The following is a 17,249-nucleotide window of genomic DNA, read 5'->3' as shown; positions in this document are numbered from 1 at the left end:
TATATATATATATTCCCGTATTCAGTAGCAGTTGGAAAGTGCATGTACAAAATAATTCATGGCTTTTCTACGTAATATGAAGCTCACACTGCACACATGAATCTAAGATGACTTTCATTGTGCAGTGTCTGTCTCCAGTAATCCTCCATTTTTTTTTTTACTGCTTTTTTTTTTATCATAATACAAACCCATTCGAGCCCCTCCACATTATTCAAATTGAATTCATGCATTAACATACAAATTAAATAATGTTTTTTTTTTATTTTTTTTTTTACAGTGACTTTGTCAAGAATCCTATTGAAGTTTCCTTTTGAAATACCTCGTCTGACACCCAAGATAATAATCTCAACGTCAGGTGGAAACTTCCCGCCACGCAACAGTGACTGTGAAATTAGACTCGCGGCAAATTAGGTAAACTGCATGAGGAGAATGGAGGATGGGTCTCTGCCTCTGAAAATGAAGATTCTGAGCTGAGATGCGACCTGGAAGTGTTTTTAGAAGATTCACCCAATGAGTAAAGGGTAGGTTTACTCTCTTCAAGGTTTTAATTGTTTTGGAAGGCAGTTAATCAGTAATACTGCAGTGAATGTAACAATAGTAATAGATTCACAGCGGTGGATTTTCACAGCTCACTTGTTCCACACCGAATTCCCTGCGAAAACATACTGATGTCAGAAGAGGCTCCACAGAGGAGAAAGGTTTGCCTGTATTGAATTGGGTCAGAATTTATATAGATTGGTACATAATACAGTTGGAGATTTGTCAAAAATATCCACACTATAACAAAAATTCACCATGAATGCATTAGTGCGACATTCATGGCCAACATGATGAATCCCATGAGTGTTTCATCACTAATCAGTTACTAGTCCCGCTGCAGTCATCGTGTTTGATCTGACGTGTTGCGTATTTGTAAGTCTTTGTTTTAGGAGTCATAAGGTTTAAAGTTCCTGCCTACAGACTGCGATGGTGCTGTGGGATCTCACTAATGTCAGGTGGGTAACCTCATCTCGATTGCTTTGCAGTTCCCATGGAAACAGGGCGCTTCATGGTTTTCGGAGATGCTATAAATTGAGCTTCCCTAAACATTCAGATCCTTTGGTGATGCCTGTAACAAAGACGTTTTCAGCCTTTCTTAAAAGGATAGTTCACCCAAAAATGAAAATTCTGTCATTAATTACTCACCTTCATGTCGTTCCAAACCTGTAAGATCTTTGTTCATCTTCGCAACACAAATTAAGATATTTTTGATGAATTCCAAGAGCTCTCTGACCCTCCCATAGGATCCTAACACGATCAAGGTCCAGAAACGTAGTAAGGACATCGTTAAAATAATCCATGTGACATCAGTGGTTCATCCATACTTTTACGAAGCTACGAGAATACTTTTTGTGCGCAAAGAAAAACAAAAATAATGACTTTATTCAACAATTTGTCTCCTCCGGGTCACCCTGGCGCCATTTTGGAGAGTATCACATAGGCAAACAATGTTTGCAACGTATGTACGTGGATACATTGTTTATGTTCAGATCCAAGCATAAACAACATATCTTGAATCTTGTTTTCCGTTTTTGTAATTATTTATTTTAGGGATGCAATATACCAATATAAAATGTTCTTCACACCAAGGAAAAAATGGTTTCTATTAATAGTTTGCGTTATTATTTTCTGTTTATCATTTTAATTTGTTTACTTTTTTAGTAATTTTGTTGTGTTTTTGTATTTTAAAAAATATGTCTAGTTTTTAAAAATAATTTTTAATTCCGTTTTAGTTTGAGTTATTTTAGTAAATAAAGTTAAACAAAATAAAAAGTGAGAAATGTTTCCTTGGCAATTAGCTGAAATAAAGTAAGTTTAAGTGTTAATATTTTATTGCAGTTACAGTTTATTTTATTTCAAGAAACAAAAAATGCTTTCAATAACACTTTACAATAAAGTCCCATTAGTTAACATTAATGCATTAAAGGGGTGGTTGACTGGGTTTTTTCTAGGCTTGATTGTGTTTATGGGGTGCAGTCTAACATGTGTTAATGCTTCGTTTGTTAAAAAACGCATTATTTTTCACATAATTTACCTTTATTCCACACCGCTTTGTCCATTCTCCTCTGAACGCGCTGATCATTTCCTGCTATTATGAAGCCCCTCCCTCAGAAATAGATGATGGGCTCTGATTGGTCAGCTGGCTCAGTGTGTTGTGATTGGCTAAACCGCCTCTAGCGTGCGCCTAAGCGTCCCGCCCCTCAACATAGCGGCATGTGCTCCTCTGTTAGCTTTTAATATACAGTTTTATTCTGATTAAAGCTTTAATACAGTTCGGCAACCGCACGCGCGTCCATGTTTAACGCTTCTCATAGCTATGTGAAAATAAGTGTATTCACTGAGCTGATGATCTGAAAGAGAGAGAGAGAGAGAGAGAGAGAGAGATGCAGAGCGAGGCCAGGAACAGGATGAGAACGCTGCTTTAGAACATTTTGAAACTTGTGAATCAATTAGAATCGTTAGAAGACAGAATTGCGATTCATATATGAATAGATTTTTATGTGCACCTCTAGTTTTCTCTTCCTCTTCTCTAAAGCGGCGCAGCATGGCCCCGCCCCCTTTGCTGCGTGTTCCCGGAGGTGGGGTTTATGTAAAATTCTGGGTTCTTGACGTAACGGACCCGGGAAGTAACTCGTTGTAGTCCCTTACCAGTCGTTTTTGTAGGCATTAAACTGCCAGAATTTTAAAAGACAATATCTCCGTTTGCATTGAACTTTCAGCTTCCTAAATTTGCAGATATTGTTTATGATCAAACAGCAACATTACACACTAACTAACGTTAAAAAAGTGAAATCGCAATCAACCACCCCTTTAACCACTGATCAATTCCGTTTCTACAGTATTTTTTTGTTGTTGCTAATATTAGTTCATAAATATACACTGTTGATTGATAGTTCGTGTTAGCTAAGGTCCATTAAATAATATTAACAGATATAACTTTTGATTTTAATAGTAAATATGTTATTTGAAATTTACATCAACTAATAAATGTTTCAGTGGAATTTTTCATTGTTAGTTCATGTTCATATCATGTAGTTAACTCATGTTAACAAATGGAACCTTACTGTGAAGTGTTACCATGTTTTTTTTTATGGTTTTAGGTAATAACCCTGAGCCCATCCAATGAAAGATGAGCTGAAATTACACACTTCACCTTTAAAGCAAACATTTCAGTGAATCTGTTAGAAACGCCGTCCATTTCCCCACAGACTAGAGACTCGGTCAGGTCACGTAACTGCTAGTTTTTCTGAGCAAAGCTCCACCAGGGCAAAAAATTGGGCCAGTGAGAGCCGAACGTGAAGCCGCAAATGGACAGTGAGTGTGAAGAAGCGGGAAGCCAGTGAAGTGCTTCGGCAGAAGCTGAAGTGGAACGGGACGTGTTGTGCTGCCTGTACAGATAAAACACACACAGCACACAAACCCCAATCACCGCTAATAGTCCCACTCTTCTGTTTGATAAGCGCTGAGGATTTGCATTAGGCTGAGAGTGCTGCGAAGCCTCTGTCTGTGTGTGCTGAGTGCCATATGGGCTTTCTAGCCTTTGGCCCGAGCGCTCTGTATGTTCTAGCAGCCAAAAGCTCCACATACTGTAGGCAACGACTGCATCCCTCAGTGGCAGAGACGAGCAAATCTCCCCAGTGTGTTTGGCCATGATATGAGCAGGACAGAGAAGCAGGGATGGGGAGATAAAACAGGAAGCTGACTACTAACCTAACTGCTTTTTCCAACAAAACTAGCACTATTGTTTTTTTTTGTTTGTTTTTTTTCACAACTAACAGTGGTGTAGGACTGTGTAGACTGTTGTTTTGTGCACACCGGTGAATCAATAATCACACACTAAATTGTCCTAATCATATGTAAGTTACATTCATTCTAGTGAATCATATTTGTATTTGGGTTTGAACATTTATATTAACATCTCAAAAATAAGTTTCAGTTAGATTTTTTTATGAAAAATACAATATAAATACATATTACAATATAATAATAATTATTATTACTGTTTAAGATATCTATTTTCTGTTGTAATATTTTAAAATTTATTTTCACCAATTCAAAAGAACAATATTTATTCGAAATGGAAATATTTTGTATCAATTTCTTTACTGTCACTATTGATCAAATTAATGCATCCTTCCTGAATAAGTGTTATTTATTAAAAATGTTATATCAGGGTTAGTATAGTTAACTAAAACGGAAACTATAAATTAAAACCATTGAAATGGTTACTTAAACATTAACTGGAATCAAATTTATTTCAGCTAAATTCAACATTTCTCATCAGATGTAAAATAACTAAAACTAAAAGTTAAATAAAATGATGTGTGTACCTGGTATTTATCACGTTATGGGGACCAAATGTCCCCACAAGGATAGTAATACTAGTAAATTTTGACCTTGTGGGGACATTTTTGAGGTCCCCATGAGGAAACAAGCTTATAAATCATACAGAATGAGTTTTTTTGAGAAAGTAAGAACGCACAAAGTTTCCTGTGAGGGGTAGGTTTAGGGGTAGGGTTGGTGTAGGGCAATAGCACATACAGTTTGTACAGTATAAAAACCATTACGCCTATGGAATGTCCCCATAAAACATGGAAACACAACATGTGTGTGTGTGTGTGTGTGTACAGGTGAAACCAAAATATTCAATCCCCTTAACCTGCAAGACATTTTGCTGCAGAGAACAAAATTTTATGTAAACAATTCAACAAAGGCATAGTACACTATTAGAGAAAGTTTATTAATACACATTTGAGTAATTCTAAGAATGTAAAGTTGATGAATAATGGAAAAAAAAAAAAAAAAATCACATTTGCTCTAAACATTCATGTTCAAAATTATTCAACTCCCAAAAGTCAAAATTGGTGCAGTCTTTTATTGTTTAAAATCACACAGAATCACTGCTTGAGGGTGCTTAGAAGCTTCTGTCACCTCTCTACTGCAATCTTGGCCCATTCCTCAACTGAAAAAGCGTTCAGATCACTGATAATCTTTGGCTTTCACATTGCCACTGCTTTCTTCAAAGTCAACAAAATATTTTCAATTTAAATTAAATTTGGAGACTTAACAGGCCACTCAAGAACATTCTACAACTGATCCCTGAAACAAGCATAAGCAGATTTGGATGTATACTTTGGGATGATTGTCCTGCCGGAAAGTCCATTGATCATCATCTTCAGTCTTTGCACCAAAGGCATCACGATTCTTGCCAAAATGGCCTGATACTTCAAAGAATCCATGATGTCCTTCATACAGTCATGATTTCCACTTCCTGCAGCAGTAAAACACCCCATAACAAGACTAGGTCTCCTCCATGTTTGACCATGGAGATGGTGTTCTTCTGCTCATTAGCTTTGCCTTTTTTGGACCAGACATACCGCTGATTCATTGGTCCAAAAAGTTCTAGTTGGGTCACATCACTTCATAAAACATTCTTCCAGAACACCACAGGTGTATCCAAATTAATTTTAGCATGTTTAAGTCGGCCTTTTATGTTCTTCTTGGTCAAGAGTTGCAGTCAGCAAGATGCCCCAACATGAAGGCCATACTTGCCTTCTGATCTTCTTATAGTCTGCATTGAAATGTTTTCCCTCTTTTCATTGGGTCATCTTTCAAGACTTTGGCAGTACATTGCCGGTTTTTCCTCAGTTGAGGAGAATACAATCAAGCATATTGTACTTTTTCTTCAACACCCTCAAAGGTTTTCTGGTACAACACATTTTAAGCTAAGAAATAATGCTACCAGCTGTGTCTCTAGGAATTTTTAATGACTTGGAAATCTTCATGTAGCCTTAGATTTTCTAAAGTAATAAAACTATTTCTTTACTATAGCTTTTGTGAGAGCTCTGTTGACTTGTCATATTTGCTACTCAACTTCAGCACATGCATGGGCTAATTGTATGTATGTGTAACAGCTCAAGCTAATTCTGTTTTCTATAGAGTTTAAAGGGTCTAAGGGTTTAGTTGCGTTTTAAAACAACTTTGTTCCCCACCAGACAAATACGTTACTAAAAAACAGCAATGTTGAATAGGGGTTGAATAATTATGACATAGCTGTATTATTAATCTTATAACTAAGACAGACAGACAGATAGACAGATAGATAGATAGATAGATAGATGACAGGTTCTCATATATAATGATTGTAGAGTTTTATTTTTTTAACTTGTACTTTGATTATTCATGCATTCAAGCAAAAATACTCATTTTTATTTCTTACTTTTATATAATCTGATACTTAAATTATTGATTTGTTGTTGATATGTCGTATTGATACAGGAAGGGGCAAGAGATATGGAACAACAGAGTGAGAGTGAGTAAATAATGACAGGATTTTAATTTCTGGAGGAACTGTCCCTTAAGTGTAAATATTTGCATACTGTTAATTATTTTACTAGAATATAGAGCCCAAAGCTAAAGACATTGACAAGAAGCCACAAAACAGACCCCATGCTGATTGGGGTCTTTAAGTATAGCAGCTCGACTGCCGTTTAACTACTTTGAATTGAGCAGCTTCCCATCACAGTGTGGAGGAAGATGAATTTAAGGTGAGCTCCTTCACATAGCCGCTGGTTTTCCACAGCCGCCTCATTGCTTGGGAATGAAGGATGTGACGTGCTATTAATGTTAATCTAGTTTTTCCTGCAGCCGGTCACATCATCTCATTTATTGGAGAAAATATCCCGCTGTTATTCTTTTTTTAAAATAATAACTCATGGCCCGTAAACCACGCACACTGTCCTTGAGGCGTGTTTCCTGCGGGTGAATGTTTCTAATGAAACACCATTTCACTTAGTCTCACTCCTGATGGAAGTGGAAAGGCTTTGCTCAAATCAAACGTTTATGTAATGATAATCAGGATTAAAGCCAAGCTTTGATAAAAGGAAGCGAACTAGGTGGGGATCCGCTTCAACACATTTTAATAGGTGTTCCATTTGGCAAGATATTCTTTTTCATCCTCTTTTCAGTCTTTTTCTGGCTTCGCTGAAGTTCATTCGTGCTGTCAGATTTTAGGCTGTGAGAGACTTCAAACGCTCAGTCCAGTTTGGCGGGAGCTTGACACTTGAAGTTATACCAACTAAACACAGTTCTGAACAAAGAATTTCAAATTGAACAACATTGCTAAAATGTTAAGGTTTTTTGAGTTTCCATTGCAACATGAATAAATTATGTGGTTACCATTTAAAAAAATGTTAAATGTTTTTAATGTTTAGTTTTTAATTGTAAGTTAATGTAATCGATTACATATTTTGATTCATTTATTGGCTGAATGAAGCACGTGACGTCACCGTCAGCTGGAGTGACTGCGGTTCTGCCCGAGTGGAAAAAGACTGAATGGCAACATTGGTTTTCAGCATGAATGCTCTGACAGAACACACAAAACGCATCTAAAACGAGAAAGAGCTTTGCGATTGACTGTACAAATAGATTTGACAAGAAATCTAAAGCTACGGAAAAGAGAAACAAATGGATCACTGCAATTCACAGAAACAAATGGACACCAGGCAGAGAAACACGGATTTGCAGTTATCATTTTATGTTAATATGTTGAATTTTGCGGTAAAATCATACCCTATATATTGTGTTGTTATATATAGTATTGACAACTTATCAATTAAATATTTACTTTCTTATATTCTGCATAACTGGATGTTTTTAAATAAACCTCCAGACCCAGAGCCCAGCCCACCATCACCCCGATGCATGGCGCCAAAGCCTGAGCCCACCGCTGACGGAGAACCATCGCCCGCCGCGACAGACGAGCCATCGCCAGAGAGAGTGTCTGCCATATCCTCAGTGCTGAGGATCGCCACGGAGCCAGAGTCCGTGACGTCAGACAAGGTGCGAGAGCCAGCTACAGAGCTCGCCACAGGGGAGAGCGTCAAGGACAGCGAGAGCGCGGAGGGAAGCTCCGCCCACTGCACCACGGCTGAGGGTGAGCTGTGCTTCAATGGACTGTAATTCGGATATATATACAGACATGCCCCCTCTTCCGCCTTCATCTGAACTCTCTGCCTGCCCTGAATTATTTGTCTGTCCCGAATTATCTGCCTGCCCAGAATTATCTGTCTGCCCTGAACTGTCTGCCAGTGCAATAATGACCACGGAGGTTGCTTCCATGTCGCTGGCACTCACAATAGCCTTGTGGTGTGTGTGGGCAGCACACACCGTTCCTAAGCCCCCTGAGCATCCTGAATTTCCGCCCGCCCGCCCGCCGGCCCTCCTTCCCTCCCTCCCTTTCCTGCCTCTTCCTGTTATCCCTGCTGCTTCAGCTCCGCCACCGCTGGCTCCTGTCAGCCCCTCTCCTCACTCTCAGCCCACCATCTGTGTGCTGGATTCGCCACGGGTCTGCCGATCTCCATCGGCGTCGTGGCTGGAGGATCTCTTGTCTCCGCCTCCAGCCACTGAGTTCTGGACTCCGCCTTGGCCCTTCGACCCAATGGCTCCACCATGGCTCCTAACTCCCTCCTCTCCACCATGGCCCATCAGTCCATTGGTCCCACTCCGGACCCAGAGCCCAGCCCACCATCCCCCCACAGCGCGGAGCACAAGCCTGAGCCCACCACTGACGGAGAGCCAGAGCCCGCCGCGACCGACGAGCCATCGCCATAGAGAGTGACAGTGATGAGGATCGCCCCGGAGCCAGAGGCCGTGACGTCAGACCAGGTGCGAGAGCCGGCTACAGAGCTCACCACGGGGGAGAGCACCATGGACAGGGAGAGAGCGGAGGGAAGCTCCGCCCACTGCACCATGGCTGAGGGTGAGCTGAGCCCAATGGACTATAATTCGGATATATATGCAGACATGCCCCCTCTTCTTCCGCCTTCGTCTGAACTGTCTGTCTGCCCTGAACTATCTGCCAGTCCTGAAATTACCATATATATATATATATATATATATATATATATATATTCCCCCAGTGATGAAAGTGTTTCATTATTTACAAATTGATAATAAATAAACGAACGAACGAATGAATAAACTAGTGAAATACTGGAAAAGATGTCATTCTGAAAAAAAAGATAACTCTGAAATGAATGAATGAATGAATACACAAATAAAAACAAAATTACTAATAATCAGTTTTAACTTTTTAACAGTTTTCACTTTAATGTTTGTTTTGTTTTGTTTTTTTTAGCATATTATCATCAATAAGCTAGGCTTCTGTATAAACAGCCATGTTTGTTTACAGTGCAGTGCAATGTGGGAGTCAGAGTCTATCAGAGCAATGATATTTATAACTAACTTATTATTAACTTATTATTAACTTATATTCAAAAAAACATTTGAATGTGTGTTACATAAAAAAGAACTAGATTGTGAGCTCAGAAAACGCTGCATATACATGACAAGCGCTTTGCCAGCCCCTATCTCTGGGTAAGTGACAATGTCAACAATGTTGTGAAAGCAAATTTGAATTTTGCAGTTTGCACACATTGACATTTCTCATTGCTTTGGTTACAGTACTCTCGCCAATTTCATGATACATGTCAAATGGTTAATTTCCTAATTAACATTTCTCACAAAAACTTTGCACTTGCCCTTTTTCTTATTTCATCTTCATATTTCATATTTCATGCATCTTCTTCAATGCAATTGATAATTATGCAAATAATATACTTTAAGCTGTTAACTTTAACCTTTTTCTTCAATCAAATATTTTAGTAATTGTTCTAAATTAGACATCATTCTAAAGCTTAAACACTCAAAATGTATCCTATAAAACATTTTTGAAATAGGACATTGCATTACCATGTAAAAGGTACTTTAAAACCTTTTAGCAGGCTCCTCCCTCTCGTGGGCGGAGTCAAGTGTCATATTATGAAATTTACTACAATTTAATCACAACTTTTTCTAATCTTCACAAAAAAAAATATATATTGTTGGAAAAGTCTAAGTCTCAAGGTTCCATATTTGGTATCTATTTTTGATAAAAGTAATATTGTGACAGAAATGTATACATTTGTGACAGGAAAATGCATTAATTTTTATTGTTTTTTAAATGATGGAGTTTGGGTCTTACCCAGTGCTTTTTTTGGTATAGTGCCTAAACAAAATATCACAGGAATCTCAAATTTTGTGGTATCAACTTCAAATTTGGAACATAGTTAGACTTTGATTGTATAGAAATATATTTTGTTCAATATTTATTTTATATGAAATAAAAAAATAGTACAGTACATTTTCTTTAAAATAAACTTAAACTTGTATATTATTTACACTTTATTTTTTGACATTAAAAATGTAGAAATGTGTTAGAAATTCACTTCAGCAATACTCTGCTATGTCTTTTTTAAGGGGGGGGGAGGTGGTATATAGCAATATAGCACAATATAATAATAATAATAATAATACATATAACAACACTACAGTTATACATAGTTATATACAATTATAATCAGGTACTTTAAGTGTGCTTAAGTATGTCAGCAGTGCATAAAAATAAATGCACTTCTTTAAAGCATGACAAATGAATATTAAACTATTGTCACACCCCCCCATGGACTGTTTATTGTGTTTCCTTCCCCATGTGCTCAGTATGACCTAGTTTCTGTCTTCCCTTAATTGTGTCATTATGTTCAGGTGTGTCTTGTCATTACCCTCGTTTATTCTCCCATAGTTGTAATCAGTTCAGTTTTTCTTTGTCCGGTGTGGTCTGAGTTAGACATGTGCCTGTGTATGCTGCTTCTTCGATATGGATTACCCTTATGTGGATTATTAAAGACTGTTTACCGTCATCTTCTTCTTATTCGTGCATCTCTCCTACACCACACCGTGACAGAAAACCGGACCAACAAAATATCAAGTAGCGGCGTCTCCCCCTCGTTTTGTTTTCCGTTTTTGTCAGTTTTTATTTTTTGTCATAGATATCACCGACCGATTCATCGCCCTAGCCCATAGAGACCTTCCCCTTTTGGAATATGCTGTGGAGTTCAGCCAGCTCGCTGTTCGAACGGCGTTCAACGATGCCACGTTGAACTCCCTGTTATGGATCGGGGCAAAGGGCAAGTCGACTTCCCAGACACCACCGGACTATGCTGGTGGGAGGCAATCATCTGGTGCCTGGAGAGTGTCTACCCCCGATCTGGAAAACAGCCAGACCCAGAGCCAGCGAGGACAGCGAGAGCGCGGAGGGAAGCTCCACCCATTGCACCATGGCTGAGGGTGTGCTGAGCTCAATGGACTGTAATTCGGATATATATGCAGACATGCCCCCTCTTCTTCAGCCTTCATCTGAACTCTGCCTGCCCTGAATAATTTGTCTGCCTCGAGTTATCTGCCTGCCCAAAATTCTCTGTCTGCCCTGAACTGTCTGCCAGTGCGATAATGACCACGGAGGTCGTTCCCCTGTCGCTGGCGCTCACGGTGGTGGAAGTAGCCTTGTGGTGTGTGTGGGCAGCACACACCGTTCCTAAACCCCCTGAGCATCCTGAACTCCCATCCACCCTCCCTTTCCTGCCTCTTCCTGTCATCCCTGCTGCTTCAGCTCCGCCACCGCTGGCTCCTGTCAGCCCTTCTGCTCACCCTCAGCCCACCATCTGTGTGCTGATTCGCCGTGGGTCTGCCAGTCTACATCGGCATCGTGGCTGGAGGATCCCTTGTTTCCTTCACCAGCCTCTGAGTCCCGGACTCCGCCTCGGCCCTTCGACCCAGCGGCTCCACCATGGCTCCTAGCTCCCTCCTCTCCGCCGTGGCCCGTCAGTCCACCAGCTCCTCCGGGCTCCCTCGTCCCTCCGGCTCTGCCTTGGTCTGTCGTTGACCATCTGCCGCCTCGGGACTCCACTCCTCCGGCTGCTCCTCATCCATCTGGCTCTGTCAGGCTCCTCCTTCCCTCCAGCTCAACCTCAGTCATCAGTCGCTCCGGCTCCACCGTGGCCTTCCGGATCCTCGGTGTCGCCCAGGCTCATTGGCTCTCCGTCTCCGTCTCCGCCTTGGGCTCCTGCTCCGCCACCGTCGGTCAGCCCCCTGGAGTCGTCAGCCCTTCCTCCACCATGGCTCCTCCCTCCATCGGCCACCATCATGGCTGCGGCCTGGGTCCCGCCTGGCTCCTCCTGCTCCAAGTCCCTCCTGTCTTCTCCCTGGCTCCTCCCTCAGTCTGATTCACCCTGGCTCCTCCTGTTTCCTCCATGGCTCCTCCCTCCGTCGTCTCCACCCTGGACTCTCTTCACCGTCCTCCTCCCGGGAGTCCGTCCTCCGCCCAAACCTCCACCTGGGTTGTCCGCCTGCCTTCCTGCAAGCCCAGTGCCATCCCCTGTCACCATCCCACATCCACTCCTTTGTCCTTTTCCGAAGTCCCCCTCTGTCCCACCCTTTCTTCCTGTGGCGCGAGGTCGTGCCTTCCGGGAGGGGGGGGGCGAACTGTCACAGTATTGGACGTTTGGTTGTGTTTTTCTCCCTCATGTGCCCATATTTGGCCGTTCCTGTTCCTGTCCTAGTTATGTCTTTGTTAGTTAACCTCCTTTCACCTGTGTCTTGTTAATTAGTCATTAGTTAATCTTCCGTTTGTATAAATTCCCTTCCTTTAGTTCTCTGAGTTGTCGGTTATTGCATGTGGTTACCCTTTGTGTGTGGATATTCCCTTCATCTTTCCTTGTGAATTTATTAAAAAGAATGCTCTTCTGTCTTCATTCCAGCACGTAAGCATGACAGTGTCATTCCCCGGCATCTAAATCAGGCACATATAAATGTCAGGAAACACTATTCCTGGCTGCATATCAATATCCATGGGCCACTGGATCTTTGGTAAGTTGTAAGGAGCACTATATCAAGACCAACAACCTTTAGTTTGAACTGATTATCATTTGTTTTACTCGCATTTTTGCAGCTTCTCTATTAAATCCAGTCATGCAGCAGGCTCTTTTGCCACTCAGTCCGGCTGATTGGGAGTGTTCTGGCGAGAAAGTGACGTCAGTGCATACCCTCTATAGTGATGGGAGAAACAAAGCTTTTCGAAACTCTGAATCAGTTGCGTTACAAAGTGATTCGAAGCGCATGAAATGCCACTCGCTGGTGACGCCTGCTGGTCAAAATGAAGTAAATGCAACTAAAACTCAGTTCAGACATGAATAAAACACATTTTACAAACTGACTGCAAATGTTTTGCGTCATTAAAATGTCTAAAACTGATATAAGATTGGGTAAGACACTGGTTCATACAGAGATTGACAAAGAGCGGCGAACCTCTGAAACGTAGCGAAGATTTCCTTATTGAAATCACGTGATTTTATGTAATGATTCATCAAGTTGACTGAATTTAAGTTTTCTTAAAACGTACTTTTTTACAGTGCATGCTTGTTTTATGTCTGTGCAGTATGTGGTAGGTACAACTGCTTTTTCATGAGTGTGTCTGTAGTCACTTGTGTCGTCTTCTGAGAAGCACCAAAGAATAAAAAGTGTGTTTGGAACAACATGAGTGTGCTTTAAGCGTTCCTTTATCTTTTCCAGAAAGGACAGGCAGTTTTTTTTTAAAGAAAGATCAAACAAAACACTGGAAGAACATCATGAAGTTTGAAGTGGAGTATTCAAAGACTTGTAGTTTTCCCTGGAGAACATCACGTGAGAACCTCAGCCTTCAACTAAGAGGCCAGTGCTTTTTTTTTTTTTTTGCTTTTTTTTTTTGGGTATAAACACTTATAAATCCGGTCAAAGCGGAGTTTGACTTCAGAAATATTTAAGGCAGGTGTATGTGGAAACACAGCGCACAAAGAGCTGTGATTAAAAGCCTGAGGAGCCGAGAGAAGCGATTACTCCTCTCTGAACTTGCTTACTTCTGAGATTGCACTTGAGAGTGAGTCCTGTTGTTGAATTTTCATATTACAGCTGTTCTACTTCTCATTTAAAGAAAGAAATATTCCTAGTTATGTTCAGCTCAATGTCTATGAGAAGCATCTGTCAGTTAATACAGACAAGACAATCATTTCGACTTTCTCTCAGTTTGGATGAAGGAACAGGAGGCACATCTATAATGATGGAAATTGGGGTCAGAGGGTTTATTAGCAGAAATGTAAATTATTTGTTGAAATTAATTTTTTGATCAATTGAATGTGTCCTCGCTGGACAAAAGTAAAAGAGCAGTAGTGTAACTCCTAAAAGTAATATATTTTCAGTTTTTTTTACAGATTAAATAAAAAAAAATATATACAGTATATTGAATTTACTTTGAGACAATTTTCACTCAGAAATTGGTATTACATTTGACAAATAATAATGGAAAAAGAGCAAGTAACACATTGATTTAAATGTAAAAAGACTGAAATAGTATTTTCTTGTAAGACACAATAGTCTTTGTTTTATTTAAAAATGTAAAAAAAAAAAAAAAAATGTTTTTACAGTGCTCTTTTCCTTGTACATTTCTTTAAATGTTTAAATCCTTATGTTTGTAGATAAAGTCTAGCAAGTCTTGCATATTATCTGTTGAATGTAACTCCCATATGTCACGTTATGGAAGTAAAAATGGCTTTGTAAAAAATGTTTCATGTTGATTGTAAACATTTTGAACTGTATAAAGGTGGATGAAAATAGTAAAAAATAAACTTAAGCTTAAATAAAACAGACTATTAGACTACATTTTACAAGAAAATACTATTTCAGTCTTTCTACTTCACAATTTCTTGTTTAATGCAGTGTGTTACTTGACTTTTCTTTGTAATTAATTGTGTAATTTATTTCTGAGTGAAAATGGTTTCTACATCACATTTTCATGTACAGCACCTTTCTCCATCTAAACTTTAAATCTGGATGGTTTTTATCTTAAAATTAATTCAACCACTTATGTACATACAGTAATATATAAGTGTTTATGTATGCATATATGAGAATATTTAAGCCTTTAAACTGTGCTGTCAAGCTGAGGATGGAGAATATTTGCGTGTCTATAAGCCGTAGCTCACATGCCCTCGCTCAGGTACATTTCCAGAATCCTAATGCTTGAATGACCTGAAAATGATGATGTATTCTGGATGCAATCTCTCTATCGCTGATGTCGTTTGCGTGCGCCGTCACTCATGCGTGCAGATAAGCGGTAACCCTCGCTTTATTAGATTGCTCAGCACAGGGAAAGTGAAATGTGGGCTAATTGCAAAAGAACAAGACTAATCTCAACTTTATATAGGCCACAGCGGGGGGCACGGTTTGATCTCTCAGCTACCTGACTTCACTGACAATAGCAGGAGCAGTCGAGCGTCTCCGGAGACTCGTCTCTTATTGGCTTTAAACGCTTTGCTTCTGGTTTTTTGGTCCTTCATTGACAGGTCGTCTTTGGAAGTACAGTACGTCTTATTAAAGGAATAGTTCAACCAGAAATTAACATTTGCTGAAAATGTGCTCATCCTCAGGCCACCCGAGATGTAGATGAGTTTGTTTCTTCATCAGATTTGGAGAAATGTAGCATTGCATCACTTGCTCACCAATGGATGCTCTGCAGTGAATGGGTGACGCCAGAATGAGAGTCCAAACAGCTGATAAAAACATTGCAATGATCCACAAGTAATCCATCAGTTAACATCTTGAGAAGACAAAAGCTGCGAACAAATCCATCAAGATGTTTTTAACTAAAATTCTGACGGCACCCATTCACTGCGGAGGATCCATTGGTGAGTAAGTGATGCTGTGTGCTGGATGCTGTTCAAGTGATGAAACAAAGAAATATATTACTAATGTATGATGTTTTTTTAAACCCTTTTAGGCTTTTAGGTTTTGCATCACATTACAATCTAGTTTCTAGAAACGCAAAATGACCCACATCAGTTTAATCAGCTTGATTCATCACTGAGGTACAGTGGTGTGTAATAGTGGCTGTACAGGTAGTGATGTTCACTCAGTAGGCGTGTGTGTGTGTGAATCGCATGTTAACGCTCATGTTTGCCGCTGTTCTCCAGAGCCGTCTGACGCTGTGTGAGGATTTCAACAGGGCAGTCATGTGCAATGGCACAAAAACAGAACATATCGTTTCTAGTGAATGAACAAACACACCTGTGAAAATGCTGAGATGAACCTTGAATGAGGAAAACTGCTGTTGTGCCCTACAAAAAAAAGTACCGCTTTAGTACCATGTTTTTGGTCATGACGTGGTTAATTCAATGTTAAAAAGTTTGGGATTGATAAGATCTTTAAAAGCCTCTTATGTTCACCAAGGCTGCATTTATTTGATCAAAAATACAGCAAAAGACTGTGAAATATTATTACAATTTCAAATAGTTGTTTTCTATGTAAATATATAGTGAAATGTGATTTCTTTCTGTGATCAAAGCTGAATTTTCAGCATCATTACTCCAGTCTAAAGTGTGACATGATTCTTCAGAAATAATTCTAATATGCTGATTTTCACCATTTAATAACATTCTAATTTGCTCATTTGAAAGTAACATTTTATCATTTTCAAGGTTGAAAACTGTTGTTTTTAAGTTTTAGTTTTTAGTTCTAGTTTATTTCGTTATAAACTATATGAAAATGGGAAATGTTGAAATATGCTGACATAAAATAAGTTTACGTGTTTTAATATTTTATTTTATTTCAAGTAATGAACATGTTTGTTTTAATGGTTTTAGTTCAATAATAACCCTGGTTGAAAACAATTGTGCTGCTAAATATTTTTGTCAAAACTGTGATGCTTTTTTGTAACATGATAAATGTCTTTACTGCCATTTTTGATCAATTTAATGCATCCTTGATTAAAAGTATTAATTTCATAAAAAAGAAAAAGCATACTGATCTCTTAACTTTTGAAGGTGATGATGATATTAAAACAGCATTTTCATCTCATTTTACTTGCATAAGGATATTCATAGATCTGGAGCAGGACGTCCATCAGGAATGTGTCTCTCTTTGACCAGCAGATCGATGACGTCAATGAAAAGAAAAGTCATTTCAGAGCTGGAACAAGTTCATGCATTCTGATGAAAGATTTCAAGTAAGAAGGCATTTTTCTCAATATTTACATGCACTGATTGTGACTGTCATTCTCAATAAAACCAGGAACGCCAATTAAGAAAGTCAGTTTGGGTGCATGTTTAATTTAAAATCTATGAAATCCATATTTATGACACATTATGATGGTTATATCACACATTTTTACTGGATGAGAATAGTCATTCAGACCCGGTTTATTATAGCAACTAAAACTAAACAAAAAATAAAAGTGTTACTTATAAATAGAAATAAATAACCCTTAAACTTGTTTTATTTCAGCTAGTTACCAAAAAAATAAAAAA

The 17,249-nt window shown here is 39.2% G+C and overlaps 2 long non-coding RNA genes across 2 annotated transcripts in view; both read left to right on the top strand.

Annotated features, from left to right (window-relative positions):
* The window catches only part of LOC107663159 (uncharacterized), a 14,712-nt gene extending 1,202 nt beyond the window's left edge, over window positions 1-13,510 (top strand). The window contains exons 2-3 of the long non-coding RNA XR_001631296.1: window positions 278-521; window positions 13,486-13,510. This is a non-coding gene — a long non-coding RNA (uncharacterized LOC107663159). The remainder of the gene's footprint in view (window positions 1-277; window positions 522-13,485) is intronic.
* Window positions 13,511-16,802: 3,292 nt separating this feature from the next.
* The window catches only part of LOC107663158 (uncharacterized), a 16,152-nt gene continuing 15,705 nt past the window's right edge, over window positions 16,803-17,249 (top strand). The window contains exon 1 of the long non-coding RNA XR_001631295.1: window positions 16,803-16,948. This is a non-coding gene — a long non-coding RNA (uncharacterized LOC107663158). The remainder of the gene's footprint in view (window positions 16,949-17,249) is intronic.

Source organism: Sinocyclocheilus anshuiensis, unplaced genomic scaffold, assembly GCF_001515605.1.
Source record: "Sinocyclocheilus anshuiensis isolate Anshui unplaced genomic scaffold, SAMN03320099.WGS_v1.1 scaffold767, whole genome shotgun sequence".
Taxonomy (NCBI): domain Eukaryota; kingdom Metazoa; phylum Chordata; class Actinopteri; order Cypriniformes; family Cyprinidae; genus Sinocyclocheilus; species Sinocyclocheilus anshuiensis.
Note: the sequence above shows the minus strand (reverse complement) of the source record. Positions and strands in the feature narration are given on the sequence as shown.